Source organism: Haematobia irritans, chromosome 3, assembly GCF_050003625.1.
Source record: "Haematobia irritans isolate KBUSLIRL chromosome 3, ASM5000362v1, whole genome shotgun sequence".
In the NCBI taxonomy this organism is placed as follows: domain Eukaryota; kingdom Metazoa; phylum Arthropoda; class Insecta; order Diptera; family Muscidae; genus Haematobia; species Haematobia irritans.
Genome location: NC_134399.1, coordinates 159,522,170 through 159,537,875, shown reverse-complemented (window position 1 = coordinate 159,537,875; position 15,706 = coordinate 159,522,170). Strand labels below are relative to the sequence as shown.

Below are 15,706 nucleotides of genomic sequence, written 5' to 3'. Positions count from 1 at the left end.
CAGACGAATATAATACTTCGCTGCACGAGGAGGGTGAGGAGAGGAGTGACAGAAGAAGATTATACTTCGCTGCACACGAAGGGTGACTAGAGGGGTGCCAGACAAAGATTATACCTCGCTGTACAAGGAGGAGAGGGGCGACAGACGAAGATTATACTTCATGGAGTGACAGGCCTCGCTGCACAAAGAAGGGTGACAGACGAAGATTATACCTCGCTGCACAAAGAGGGGTGACAGACAAAGATTATACTTCGTTGCACAAGGAGGGGGAGAAGAGGGGTGACAGACGAAGATTATACTTCGCTGAACAAGGAGGGGAAAGGTGGTCAGACGACTGCGCTGGGTGGAAGATCCTCTTTTGAGGCTGGTATTAATTTTATTTGAAGCTGAGATTTACTCCGCATCAACTAAAATTAGTTCTTACCTCTTCGGCGATCGCCAACCAACTGCCCCGTTCTGTTGTCCAGCTACTCCTTTTATAGCCGCAACCGGTCGCCACGCACACAACACACAGCTGTTGCCATAACAGCTGACTGTCTAAATGGCTTGCTGCTTTCCAAATCCCACAGATGGCGCTATCCTATCTTCTTTTCCGTTAAATTCAAACACCTAACTTATGATATTGACTTTTCTTTTAATTTAAATAAGAGAAAACAATAATTAAATAGGATAACATAATAAATTATTCTTCACTAATATTATTAAGAAAGTAATACTATTAGAAAGACAATATGGCTTGTGGGTAAAAACGAGTTCGCGATTTTTGTGTTTACAAGGTGAGTATGTTCCTTAAGCTACACTCCCGCAGATCGATGAGAACCTGAAGGAAAAAGGAGCCCTGTATCTTGTCCGAAAGGTTAATGGTGGACTTTTCGTAACATCCAGTTTCAGGCGTTTCTTACCATGCGGTTCACAAGTGTATTATGTTCAGATATAATTCCAACTAATGGCATCAGTTCCTGCGTATTCATCACCATCAGAATTTCAAAATTCCTACGATTCTCTTCGTCGCACATCAAGTAGGGTTGCTCGCAACATTCCATAGAGACCCAAGTCTTCGCCATTGTTAATCATATTTGACATGAAGTCTGTAAAGATATGAAGACAGTGGAGAAAAAACGTCCCCAAAGACATTATTCGTTCCACAAGTGCCCTCCTTAGCCCGTAAATCTACTTCTTAATTTCCCATTATTCCACGGTGTCCATCACAGAGTTACATTATGCTGAGCAGTAAGAACTTCTCTACAACAGCGGCTGACTACCGTAGACCTTATGTTTGAATTGCCAATGTTCTTCATGAATGTAGATGAAGAAGATGATATCGCTTCTGAACAACTACTCAGCAGCTTTTGTGATTGTAGAAATTTTTGCATGAACTACAAACGTTATTTACGATGACGACTCGATTCTCGTATTCCTGTAATAAATACCGGTACCAGTTCCTTCATCCATATAACATCCATCAACATCCACATTCAGAGTTCCGAAAGGTAGGCACCTTTTATCCCACTCTTCCATACGTGGTATAACATATTTTGGCTTATCGTGATAAATATGCTCAGACGCCATATCCGACCTTCGTCTCTCTACAACGCTCGGCAAGAACTTCTGTACGCCTATAAACAGTATTTTCCACAACAATAGAAAAATCATGAACGGCGTGCACGTTTCCAAACGTTCCGTTCATGAAAGTAAATCAACACAAATGTGGTGTCAAACGGAGAATGGATGGTGTCAACTGACAACGATAAATTGACATCATTCGTTGTCCAAACAATATCTAGTTCATGATCTAAAAACATAATGGTAAATTCGTACAAAAAAAAAATAAATTTCCGCTACCATAACTCGAACCAGGATTGTCTGCTTCATTCGCGTTTAGACTTAGCACATTGCACCACCGATGGAGTTGCCATAAGAACGTGTGGGCAGATTCCCTTCAGTACCTCTAAAGGGGCAGTGGCTGCGGTCCTCATATCGCTTGTCATATACATAAGTTCCGTTCTATTTATCCTATTTATTTCGATATCTGATTTTGGTGGTTCGCGGTTTTCCACCAAACGTGGTAGCCACAGGTCAGAATAAAACCAATTAAAAAGGGAAGGACGCATTCCCTACCCTTCCACGTCTAATTTTTGACAAGAGTACAATTCCGCATAGGCCTTCTTTATGTAATCTGTGGCATTTTCCATCCAGTTCAGTTTAAAGTCCAAGAGAACTCCCAAATATCTTGCTGATTTCGAGAGACCCAACTTCGTCCCTTAAAATAAAGTACAAAGTCGATTAAAACGGAAAGAGCGTGTTCCGTGTCTTTCCCCGACTTATTTTTGACAAGAGTACAATGCCGCATAGGCATTGAACCACTGGTTTGATCCATCCAATTCAGTATCCTCTTTATCCCTTAAAAATCCGGACCTTTCTTCTTCTAGTGGAGAGTACTAGCTCTGCAGGATTCACATCCAATCCATATCATCTTGTCCAGTCTGAAAGATACTGTAAAGCCTCACTCAACACATCTGAGATCGTATCCAGGAATTTTCCCAATACCAATATTACAATGTCATCCGCGTAAGCCATTACCTTGTAGGGACACACTTTCAAATTTTACAAGTACAAAATTTTAAAGTGTGTTCCTACACTATCTCCAGCACATCTCCACTCACCATTTATTTTTTTTTTTTTTGAACCATATGAAGAGGGTTCGACCAATTACTCCTTAAGGATCTAATAATCCTGAGTTCAAGCATATACTCGAAATCTTGGCAATATGAAAACGGTTTTGACCAAAACGTCGTGGTATCGCAAAACCGGGTGGTCCTGACGTTTCAATATGATGGTATATTCCATGTTCCGCCTATATTCCAAGGAGATTGGAAATCTGATAGACATCTGGATACTTCATTAAAAATTTGTTACATACACAGTCATCTTTGACCAGCGTTGTTAAGCCAAGTGACGGAGATTTTGCAATTTTTGCTGTAACTTGAAGATTGGTTTTGCCATCAATTAATGCTATAAGTTTTAGATCAGGCAGAAGATGAAAATGTTTTAAAAAATCAGAACCAATAATTCCAAGAAAATTTTCTGAGCAATCCGAAATCTAAATACGTGGTCTTCTGACCGAAAGTTCGAATCGGAGAACCATTTTGATACCGCAGTCGTAAGTTTTCGCAATTTTAAGCTCGGAGGAATTACAGATAAATCGGCCCCGCTGTCAACTAAAAATTGTCTTATCCTCAACAAAAAGGCGACACGACATACCATTGTCATCCGGAATTGTCGCAACTTCCGAAAGGGTCTCTATTTTATTTTGGGAATGAGCATGGGGATATGCATTTTGTTGGTTTCTCAGCAAATCGTTATTACCAACACCACCACCAATCACTACGCCGTGACTTACTTTTGTTTCGTGATTTGGACTCATTTCCGGCACGATGTTGGCTGCGGTTTCTAGAAAAATTGTTGAATTTATTCTCTAAAGCTTTAATTTGATGGGATATCTTTATAGGACCAATTTTGCCTGTTGTAGCAGTTACTTCAAAAAGTCGTGAAGACGCATAATTTTGTCTGCTTGCAATGTTAAAGAAGATACGTCACTTAGGTTAGGTTAGGATAGGTGAAGCCCGATTTATCAGGCTCACTTAGGTTAGGTTAGATGGAAGCCCGATGTATCAGACTCACTTTGACTATTCAGTCCATTGTGATACCACAGTGGTGAACTTCTCTCTTATCACTGAGTGCTACCCGATTCCATGTTAAGCTCAATGACAAGGGACATCCTTTTTATAGCCGATTCCGAACGGCGTTCCACATTGCAGTGAAACTATTTAGAGAAGCTTTGAAACACTCAGAAATGTCACCAGCATTACTGAGGTGGGATAATCCACCGCCGAGAAACTTCTTGGTGTGCGGTCGAAGTAGGAATCGAACCCACGACCTTGTGTATGCAAGGCGAACATGCTAACCATTGCTCCGCGGTGGTTCCTACGTCACTTACTTGGCTTATTGTTAATATGGAAGTTGTTCCAAAAAGAGAGTCTTGAGAACAGCTTGATTTAATTGACCAGAAGCAAGATTTTTCATGACCTGAAGTAAATGCGATGGTTTTTGATCTCCTAATTCTTGATTTTTAGCAATCTGCGGAGTTTTGATTCCTGAGATTCGGAAATAGTTTCAATTAAGCGATTCTTAATGACAACAAATTTATTTCGATCAGAAAAAGGGGCTTCCAAAATATCGCAAATATGAGGAAGAAAGTTTGAATCGATATTTGCTATGAGGTATTGGAATTCGGTCTCATCTTGGGTGATTCCAGAAATTCTAAAAATGGCTTCAACCTACATAAAGTCGAGTTTTTGATTTTCCTTCCAGAATGGAGGCAGTTTGCTGTTGTTGTTTTAACAGTTTTTAATGCAATTTCATCCATTTTGTTATATGCTTTGGTACTTCAACTGGTGTCCAGATCTAGGAACTCTGCGACAAGGGTAGGGTGCGTCCAGAGTGATCTGATGGTGAGTCGGGCAGGTTTAGCTGGGCAAGCGAAAAGGTGTCGAGTGTCATGGGACACACGTCAGCTACGCTGCTATCAATCACTGATAAGTAGGAATTGAGGCGGCTACACTTGCCTGATCGTAATTGTGCTAAAACCACCCTTGTCTGCCGTGGGAGGTCTCTTTCCTCCGGTGCTATGGGCGGTGGTCGAACTCCAAGAACAGGATTAACCTTGTAGCTTCTCACCGCTTCAGCTACAGCAACCTCATGAATCACGTTCAGACCTGTCTGATACGCTGCCTGATCTAGAGGCTCACTTTTGTAACGCTGGATCTCGCGCTGTAGAAGGTGAAGATCAACCCTTACATTCCTGGGAGGAGGTTGTCTATCCACAATATGGTGATTTGGATGACAACTTCGATAGCAAGTACCTAAAAGGTACTCCTTTGACAACATGTAATTGTTTCGACGCATCGGGATGTTCTTGGTCTCCGCATAAAGGTGATCCAGGGGTGTACTGCGGAGACATCCTGTTGCAGTTCTAAGGGCAGCGTTATGACAAGTTTGGATGTTATTCCACTGCGTGCCGCTTGTTTGTTGTGTCCACACTGGCGCTGCTTAGTTTACCACTGACCGGCCAATTGCCTTATAAGTAGTGAACAAGGTTTCTTTGTCCGCACCCCAAGTGCTGCCGGCAGCGATTTGAGGACTTTGTTTCTACCGCGGAGCTTGTTACAAATTGCAGTGGCATAGGCAGACGACTTTAACAGGCTGTCGAATGTTACCCCGAGTATCTTGGGGTAGTTTACTGTCGGAATTATTTCGCAATCGACTCTAACATTCAACTGCCTACGTACTTCCGCCGTCCATGTACTAGTAAACAGTGCAGCTGAGGATTTGTTGGCAGATATCTTCAAATTCCTAGCAGTGAAATAACTGGTAAGATCAGCAATGTTAACGTGTAAACGATCGCATATGTCAGTTTGTATACACTGGAAGAAACTTCGTTGCGGCTTTGACAATTTTCATTCCAATCGTCTCCTGGTGGATCCAAATTTTCCGTGGTAATAGCTATTGTTAAAGCAACAAGGTAAAAAATCAACGATTTAAAACGCTGGAGATGGGGTACTGTAGGGAGACGCTTTAATCACATAGTCTTCGAATTTTTTTCTTCTTTTTAAAAATAAATCTTCTACGACAGTTGATTTTGTATTCTATTTAAAATCCTACTCACATCCAGCATCATCATCAGAAATCACTAAAATATTTTTTTGGGTGCAATAATTCGGCAGCGGAATTAAATTTTTTTCTCGCTGGTGCTTGATATGATTTATTAGATTGTCGGCCTCTCAAGGTCAGTATTTTAAAGAGACATTGGCTTTTTGGTGTTTACATTTCCTCCCGTTGGATTCTTCCAGTCATTCATTCATTTCTCCCCAGTCCCATTTAATTTTTTTATTTAGGGTAGCGTTTGCATGCGACACTCGCGGTTCATTTCATTCATTTTTGTTTTTTGTATAATTTTTTTCTTCTTAGTTTAATAGGTCGTTTGTAGCGAGTGCTCTGTTTTTTAAGGTCACTGTTTGGATAAGTTTGCTTTTTTTTGTTTATTGGAAATTTACTCTAAACTACAAACATTGCTATCAAATTTGAAAAGGGTATGTAGCTTGTCAGCTAGGCCAGATCTGTTGGAGGGCAGTAATCTATGTTTGGGGTCACTTTCTAGGAAATATGTTGATTTATTGTTAATTTCGCTTTCGACATCATCGATACCCTGATTTTAGCTTAGTGATATCAGGGTGTCTATATGTAAAACCAATAGAAAGTCCAAACTAAAGTTTCTTCTCATTTAATTTTAATTTCAAATCTAATTTAATTTTACTTTTAATTTTAATTTAAATTGAAGTACCAAACCATAGAACGAAATGGATGAAATTGCATTAAAAACTGTTACAACAACTACACCAAACTGCCTCCATTCTGGAAGGAAAATCAAAAACTCTGCTTTATGCAGGTTGAAGCCATTTTTCGAATTTCTGGAATCACCCAAGATGAGACCGAATTCCAATACCTCATAGCAAATATCGATTCAAACTTTCTTCCTCATATTTGCGATATTTTGGAAGCCCCTTCCGCTGATCGAAATAAATTTGTTGTCATTAAGAATCGCTTAATTGAAACTATTTCCGAATCTCAGGAATCAAAACTCCGCAGATTGCTAAAAATCAAGAATTAGGAGATCAAAAACCATCGCATTTACTTCAGGCCATGAAAAATCTTAATTCTGGTCAATTAAATCAAACTGTTCTCAAGACTCTCTTTTTGGAACAACTTCCAGAAGATGTTCGGTCCATACTAACAATAAGGCAAGTAAGTGACGGGGGAACCACCACGGTGCAATGCTTAGCATGCCCGCCTTACACACAAAAGGTCGTGGGTTCGATTCCTGCTTCGACCGAACACCAAAAAGTTTTTCAGCGATGGATTATCCCACCTCAGTAATGCTGGTGACATTTCTGAGGGTTTCAAAGCTTCTCTAAATGGTTTCACTGCAATGTGGAACGCCGTTCGGACTCGGCTATAAAAAGGAGGTCCCTTGTCATTGAGCTTAACATGGAATCGGGTAGCACTCAGTGATAAGAGAGAAGTTCACCAATGTGGTATCACAATGGACTGAATAGTCTATGTGAGCCTGATACATCGGGCTGCCACCTAACCTAACCTAAGTGAGCCTTATAAATCGGGCTGCCACCTATCCTAACCTAACCTAAGTGACGTATTTTGTTTAGCATTGCAAGCAGACAAAATTATGCGTCGCACAACTTTTTGAAGTAAATAACTGCTACAACAGGCAAAATTGATCCTATAAAGATATCCCATCAAATTAATGCTTTAGAGAATAAATTCAACAATTTTTCTAGAAACCGCAGCGAACATCGTGACGGAAATGAGTCCAAATCACGAAACAAAAGTAAGTCACGGCGTAGTGATTGGTGTTGGTGTTGGTAATAACGATTTGCTGAAAAACCAATAAAATGCATATCCCCATGCTCATTCCCAAAATAAAATAGAGACCCTTTCGGAAGTTGCGACAATTCCGGATGACAATGGTATGTCGTGTCGCCTTTTTGTTGAAGATAAGACAATTTTTAGTTGACAGCAGGGCCGATTTATCTGTAATTCCTCCGAGCTTAAAACTGCGAAAACTTACGACTGCGGTATCAAAATGGTTCTCCGATTCGAATTTTCGGTGATAAGACTACGTATTTAGATTTTGGATTGTTCAAAAAATTTTCTTGGACATTCATTATAGCAGACGTTACAAAAGGAATTATTGCTTTTGATTTTTTAAAACATTTTCATCTTCTGCCTGATCTAAAACTTAAAGCATTAATTGATGGCAAAACCAATCTTCAAGTTACAGCAAAATTGCTAAATCTCTGTCACTTAGCTTAACAACGCTGGTCAAATAAGACTGTGTATATAACAAACTGTTAATGAAGTATCGAGATGTCTATCAGATTTCCAACCTCCCTGGAATATAGGCGCAACACGGAATATACCATCATATTGAAACGTCAGGACCACCCGTTTTTGCGAAACCACGACGTTTAGATCAAAACCGTTTTCATATTGCCAACAAAGATTTCGAGTATATGCTTGAACTGGGGATTATTAGATCGCCAAGGAGTAATTGGTCGAACCCTCTTCATATGGTTCCCAAAAAAATGGTGAGTGGAGCTGTTTTGGAGATAGTGTAGGGACACACTTTAAAATGTTGTACTTGTAAAATTTGAAAGTGTGTCCCTACAATTTAATTTTAATTTAAATATAAATATAAATATAAATATAAATATAAATATAAATATAAATATAAATATAAATATAAATATAAATATAAATATAAATATAAATATAAATATAAATATAAATATAAATATAAATATAAATATAAATATAAATATAAATATAAATATAAATATAAATATAAATATAAATATAAATATAAATATAAATATAAATATAAATATAAATATAAATATAAATATAAATATAAATATAAATATAAATATAAATATAAATATAAATATAAATATAAATATAAATATAAATATAAATATAAATATAAATATAAATATAAATATAAATATAAATATAAATATAAATATAAATATAAATATAAATATAAATATAAATATAAATATAAATATAAATATAAATATACATAAAAATATAAATATAAATATACATAAAAATATAAATATAAATATAAATATAAATATAAATATAAATATAAATATAAACATAAATATAAATATAAATATAAATATAAATATAAATATAAATATAAATATAAATATAAATATAAATATAAATATAAATATAAATATAAATATAAATATAAATATAAATATAAATATAAATATAAATATAAATATAAATATAAATATAAATATAAATATAAATATAAATATAAATATAAATATAAATATAAATATAAATATAAATATAAATATAAATATAAATATAAATTTAAATATAAATATAAATATAAATATAAATATAAATATAAATATAAATATAAATATAAATATAAATATAAATATAAATATAAATATAAATATAAATATAAATATAAATATAAATTTAAATATAAATATAAATATAAATATAAATATAAATATAAATATAAATATAAATATAAATATAAATATAAATATAAATATAAATATAAATATAAATATAAATATAAATATAAATTTAAATTTAAATTTAAATATAAATTTAATTTTAAATTGAAATTTAAATTTCAATTAAATTTTAATTTTAAATTTAATTTAAATTTAAATTTTAATTTTAATTTTAATTTTAATTTTAATTTTAATTTAATTTTAATTTTAATTTTAATTTTAATTTTAATTTGAATTTGAATTTGAATTTGAATTTGAATTTGAATTTGAATTTGAATTTGAATTTGAATTTAATTCAATTTAATTTAATGTAATTTAATTTAATTTAATTTAATTTAATTTAATTTAATTTAATTTAATTTAATTTAATTTAATTTAATTTAATTTAATTTAATTTAATTTAATTTAATTTAATTTAATTTAATTTAATTTAATTTAATTTAATTTAATTTAATTTAATTTAATTTAATTTAATTTAATTTAATTTAATTTAATTTAATTTAATTTAATTTAATTTAATTTAATTTAATTTAATTTAATTTAATTTAATTTAATTTAATTTAATTTAATTTAATTTAATTTAATTTAATTTAATTTAATTTAATTTAATTTAATTTAATTTAATTTAATTTAATTTAATTTAATTTAATTTAATTTAATTTAATTTAATTTAATTTAATTTAATTTAATTTAATTTAATTTAATTTAATTTAATTTAATTTAATTTAATTTAATTTAATTTAATTTAATTTAATTTAATTTAATTTAATTTAATTTAATTTAATTTAATTTAATTTAATTTAATTTAATTTAATTTAATTTAATTTAATTTAATTTAATTTAATTTAATTTAATTTAATTTAATTTAATTTAATTTAATTTAATTTAATTTAATTTAATTTAATTTAATTTAATTTAATTTAATTTAATTTAATTTAATTTAATTTAATTTAATTTAATTTAATTTAATTTAATTTAATTTAATTTAATTTAATTTAATTTAATTTAATTTAATTTAATTTAATTTAATTTAATTTAATTTAATTTAATTTAATTTAATTTAATTTAATTTAATTTAATTTAATTTAATTTAATTTAATTTAATTTAATTTAATTTAATTTAATTTAATTTAATTTAATTTAATTTAATTTAATTTAATTTAATTTAATTTAATTTAATTTAATTTAATTTAATTTAATTTAATTTAATTTAATTTAATTTAATTTAATTTAATTTAATTTAATTTAATTTAATTTAATTTAATTTAATTTAATTTAATTTAATTTAATTTAATTTAATTTAATTTAATTTAATTTAATTTAATTTAATTTAATTTAATTTAATTTAATTTAATTTAATTTAATTTAATTTAATTTAATTTAATTTAATTTAATTTAATTTAATTTAATTTAATTTAATTTAATTTAATTTAATTTAATTTAATTTAATTTAATTTAATTTAATTTAATTTAATTTAATTTAATTTAATTTAATTTAATTTAATTTAATTTAATTTAATTTAATTTAATTTAATTTAATTTAATTTAATTTAATTTAATTTAATTTAATTTAATTTAATTTAATTTAATTTAATTTAATTTAATTTAATTTAATTTAATTTAATTTAATTTAATTTAATTTAATTTAATTTAATTTAATTTAATTTAATTTAATTTAATTTAATTTAATTTAATTTAATTTAATTTAATTTAATTTAATTTAATTTAATTTAATTTAATTTAATTTAATTTAATTTAATTTAATTTAATTTAATTTAATTTAATTTAATTTAATTTAATTTAATTTAATTTAATTTAATTTAATTTAATTTAATTTAATTTAATTTAATTTAATTTAATTTAATTTAATTTAATTTAATTTAATTTAATTTAATTTAATTTAATTTAATTTAATTTAATTTAATTTAATTTAATTTAATTTAATTTAATTTAATTTAATTTAATTTAATTTAATTTAATTTAATTTAATTTAATTTAATTTAATTTAATTTAATTTAATTTAATTTAATTTAATTTAATTTAATTTAATTTAATTTAATTTAATTTAATTTAATTTAATTTAATTTAATTTAATTTAATTTAATTTAATTTAATTTAATTTAATTTAATTTAATTTAATTTAATTTAATTTAATTTAATTTAATTTAATTTAATTTAATTTAATTTAATTTAATTTAATTTAATTTAATTTAATTTAATTTAATTTAATTTAATTTAATTTAATTTAATTTAATTTAATTTAATTTAATTTAATTTAATTTAATTTAATTTAATTTAATTTAATTTAATTTAATTTAATTTAATTTAATTTAATTTAATTTAATTTAATTTAATTTAATTTAATTTAATTTAATTTAATTTAATTTAATTTAATTTAATTTAATTTAATTTAATTTAATTTAATTTAATTTAATTTAATTTAATTTAATTTAATTTAATTTAATTTAATTTAATTTAATTTAATTTAATTTAATTTAATTTAATTTAATTTAATTTAATTTAATTTAATTTAATTTAATTTAATTTAATTTAATTTAATTTAATTTAATTTAATTTAATTTAATTTAATTTAATTTAATTTAATTTAATTTAATTTAATTTAATTTAGTTTAATTTAATTTAATTTAATTTAATTTAATTTAAATTAATTTAAGTTAATTTTAATTTTAAGTTTTATTTTAATATTAATTTTAATATCAATTTTAATTTAATATAATTTAATTCTAAATTAATTTATTTTTATGTAATTTAATTTATATGGATACGAAAATCTGGAAGGCACTTCTCAACTAAAACCATGAAACTATCCATCTATTATTTTTCGTGGTGCTCTAACAGTTAAATGCCTATGGGATTTTTTGATCTTTTCTATTTTTGCCGCTATTTGAAATCTATTTTAGGTATCCAATTGTGTTTGGGTTTTTCCTTTGAAGTTCAATTTTTGTTCTTTTTGTGGACGATTTCTATATAATTTTTCACATGAGTGCATTCATATGCTTCCCTAGCTTTTTTTGCTTTCATGATTTGACGTGGGTTTGGTGGTGTTGTTTTCCTATTTCACATTCGCTATAAATTGCTCGAATTTTGTGGCCATCCAACAGCTTCTGTGGTAGATGGTGTTAAATTTCATAAACTCTTTGAGGCATGGATTAAAAATGTTGCCATGTCTGTTGATGATTGGGAGAGGACCTATAATGAGGATTACTTGCCCATTTTCGTTTTTAAGTTGAAACATTCTTAAGCCGGAAGCAATGAAAAAAATTGTTTTTTTTCATAATTTACAAAAATTAAATATTTATTTTTTTCTAGCAAAACTTTGTTGGTCTTTGGAGGGGGTCTATGAGTTAATCACAAATTTACCATCATCGCTAAGGAAAAGGCGGATCACATTATTTGCAATTAACGCTCACTGACAATTTATTGAACAAAGGAGCGTTTAGCATGAAGCGCCCTCATAACTTACTTTACAGGGTGATGGCTTTTTGATGAGTGTGTGTGTATGTGTGTGCGTGTGTACATGATAAAATACGTTATTTTCCCCCAAAATTTAAAGTTCATAAAAACTTGGACGATGTGGTGGGTTAATTTATTTTAAGCACATTCTTGATACCCTCCACATGGTAGTACATAAATTTGCAACAAATTATTTGACAACAATTGGGACTTGTTGTCCTCGCAAAACCATCGCTAAGTAAACACACTTTTGAGTTGGAGAAAAGAGTTATTCTTGTGCCTTGCTTTGAGCATTGTACTGTGGTTAGAACGGCTTATTCTACTTTGGAAGAGTTTGATTCATGGAGTTAAGTGATTTGACTGTAAAATTAGAATCCTCGCATAAAGGAAAATTTGGTTTTAATACATCTGAAAAATTGTTCAATATTGATGAAATCTTTTTTAAATTCGAACATTTTGATAACCTCTACCAAAGGATGGGAAATACTGGTCTCAAATTCTATAAAGTATATCCAATTTAGACCGTGGTGAAATTCTGAGTCGATCTAGCGATGTCCGCCTGCCCGTCTGTTGCAATCATGCTATATTAACAAGTTTATACAGCAGTAAGCAGTATGGATTGCGTAGAATCTTGTATTAAAGACTGTCATCCACAATCGAATTACTTGGGTTGCGGTAACACTTGTTGATGGCAAGGTATCTTAAAACTCCTTAACATCGTCTTCTAAATTGGAAGTTTGTCCATACACGCACAGAAAAAACATGTTTGGACATGGTTGCCGCATCCATTTAATGCTTATTTAGAGTATGCAATTGTCGCGAAAACCATGTATTTTGTCTTTGTAAAAATAATTTTCGAGCGGAGAAAAATATATGTTGGCAATAAATGGTTCTCAAATGCCGCAAACATGTTCTATTATTTAAATGATAGAATTTGAGACCATTATATGGTCAGGAAAATCATGTACCTGACCATTCATTTTTTTTACTTTTTTGCAGAGAAAAAAGTATTTTTATAGTTTACGTATAGACATGTCAAGAAGCATTACATGGCCATAAAGACCATTTACATTTTTTTCGTGACCATTTAAATTTTTAACTTTTTTGCAGCGAAAAAAAATTTATACAAACATTGAGCAGGTACATACGATTTTCATTTTGCGCGTCAGTCGTGTGTTTATTGTTTCTTGGAATGGAAGGAGAATACGGATTTACTGTGTTTTGTGTTAATTTATTTATTCAGAAATGGCACGTGGTTTTATGTGAATACAAAAAAGGAAAGTGTAATTGAAAAAAATATACCTGGTTTTTGTTCTGCATTTTGATATATGGTATAATTTATTTTTATTTGCAATTACATGATGTCTGCGTTTGTACATTTGATGGGCACGAAGTAAATATGGAATGATTATTTATTGTTGAAATTGAACCAAACTAGAGTGTGTAAAAATATGTGAAGTTTGCTTGCACGACATTATAAATACACCCAGCAAAAAAAGCGTCGCCAAAAAAGTAATTAAAATGTTCTTTTTGGTTCCGGAAGTGGTGCAAAATTGACGCAGAAGCGATGAATTTTACATGGGCTTGTCATAGGACGGAAGTCCTCCATTTCAACAGCCGTTGCACTGAATTTGCATCACTTCTTTAGGTGTGATCCGAATTCAATGTTTTGGATGTAAATAAAAAAAATTCTGTGATATTTTGTCAAATAAATAATTTTTATAATTTTTTATAATTTTTAATGGATTCTGACGCTTGTCGGAAATGTTTGACTTCAAATATTTTCAAAAATTCATAATTTTTCCAGAATGGATTTAGCATTTTTTTCGACAAAATTTAAATGATTTGTACCATTTTATGAATTCTTACTCTGTTTTTAACCTATTTGAAGCCAAAAAAGTTAAAATTATCCATTAAAAGTATAAAAAAAACCAAGTTATAATAAATTGAATTAAAAGAACTTCCTGGGTAGTTAAAATAAAGAACATCATTGGGAGTGCATCTTCTGGAAGTGCTTTTAAAGTTGTGCCTTTGGAAGAACTTCCATTTTTTTTGCTGGGCAAATAAACAATGAATTAGTTTATAAATAAATAAAAACAAATAAATAAAGTTGACTTTGTGTTTTCTTTTCTCAAGTGGCGTCCTTTTTTCGACGACGAAAAAAGTTTTTTCATAAAAATCAAAACATTTTAGGTTGTGACCATGTTCTTTTAACTAGAAGAAAAACATTTTTGACGAATAACATAACATTTTAGATCGTGACAAAATTCTTTTTATCAATATAATAACATTTTAGATGAGGACAATTGTATTTTTCTTAGAACCATGTTCACTGAGCCAACATGGTTGCAAGTTAAAATGTTACATGGTCGCCGCAAAAATAGCTGCTATCATATTATTTTGCTCTTCGAATATGATTGTGGCAATCATGTTTCTTCTCTGCGTGTACGGACAGCATACAACCTATATAATTCAGTTCTTCACCGGTATGAATTTTTGCGTGATAAAATAAAGACAGTAGTGAAATATGGGGGTCGGTTTATATGGGGGGCTATATACAATTATGAACCTATATGGTTCAATTTTTGTGTGATTAGTACCAGATTTTAGCAAGATCAAATGAAATTTGCTTATCCAGCAAGAAGTAAAATCTGGGTATTGGTTTATCTGGGCGCTATATATAACTAAGGACCACTTTTATAATGGTTGTTAGCAATCATATACTAACAAAACGTACCAAATAACAGGTTGGCTGATAAGTCCCCGCTCTAACAAAGAAAAACACATTTTTTTGTCAAAATTCGTTTTTATTATTCAACATAGTTCCCTTCAAGAGCGATACAACTATTATAACGAACTTCCAATTTTTTGATACCATTTTGGTAGTACTCCTTCGGTTTTGCCTCAAAATAGGCCTCAGTTTCGGCGATCACCTCTTCATTGCAGCCAAATTTTTTCCCTGCGAGCATCCTTTTGAGGTCTGAGAACAAGAAAAAGTCGCTGGGGCCAGATCTGGAGAATACGATGGGTGGGGAAGCAATTCGAAGCCC

The 15,706-nt window shown here is 29.3% G+C and overlaps 1 protein-coding gene across 1 annotated transcript in view; it reads left to right on the top strand.

The window, feature by feature from the left end:
* The window catches only part of LOC142228544 (tRNA dimethylallyltransferase), a 591,910-nt gene that overhangs the window by 168,596 nt on the left and 407,608 nt on the right, over positions 1–15,706 (top strand). The gene's annotated exons all lie outside the window — the stretch shown is intronic.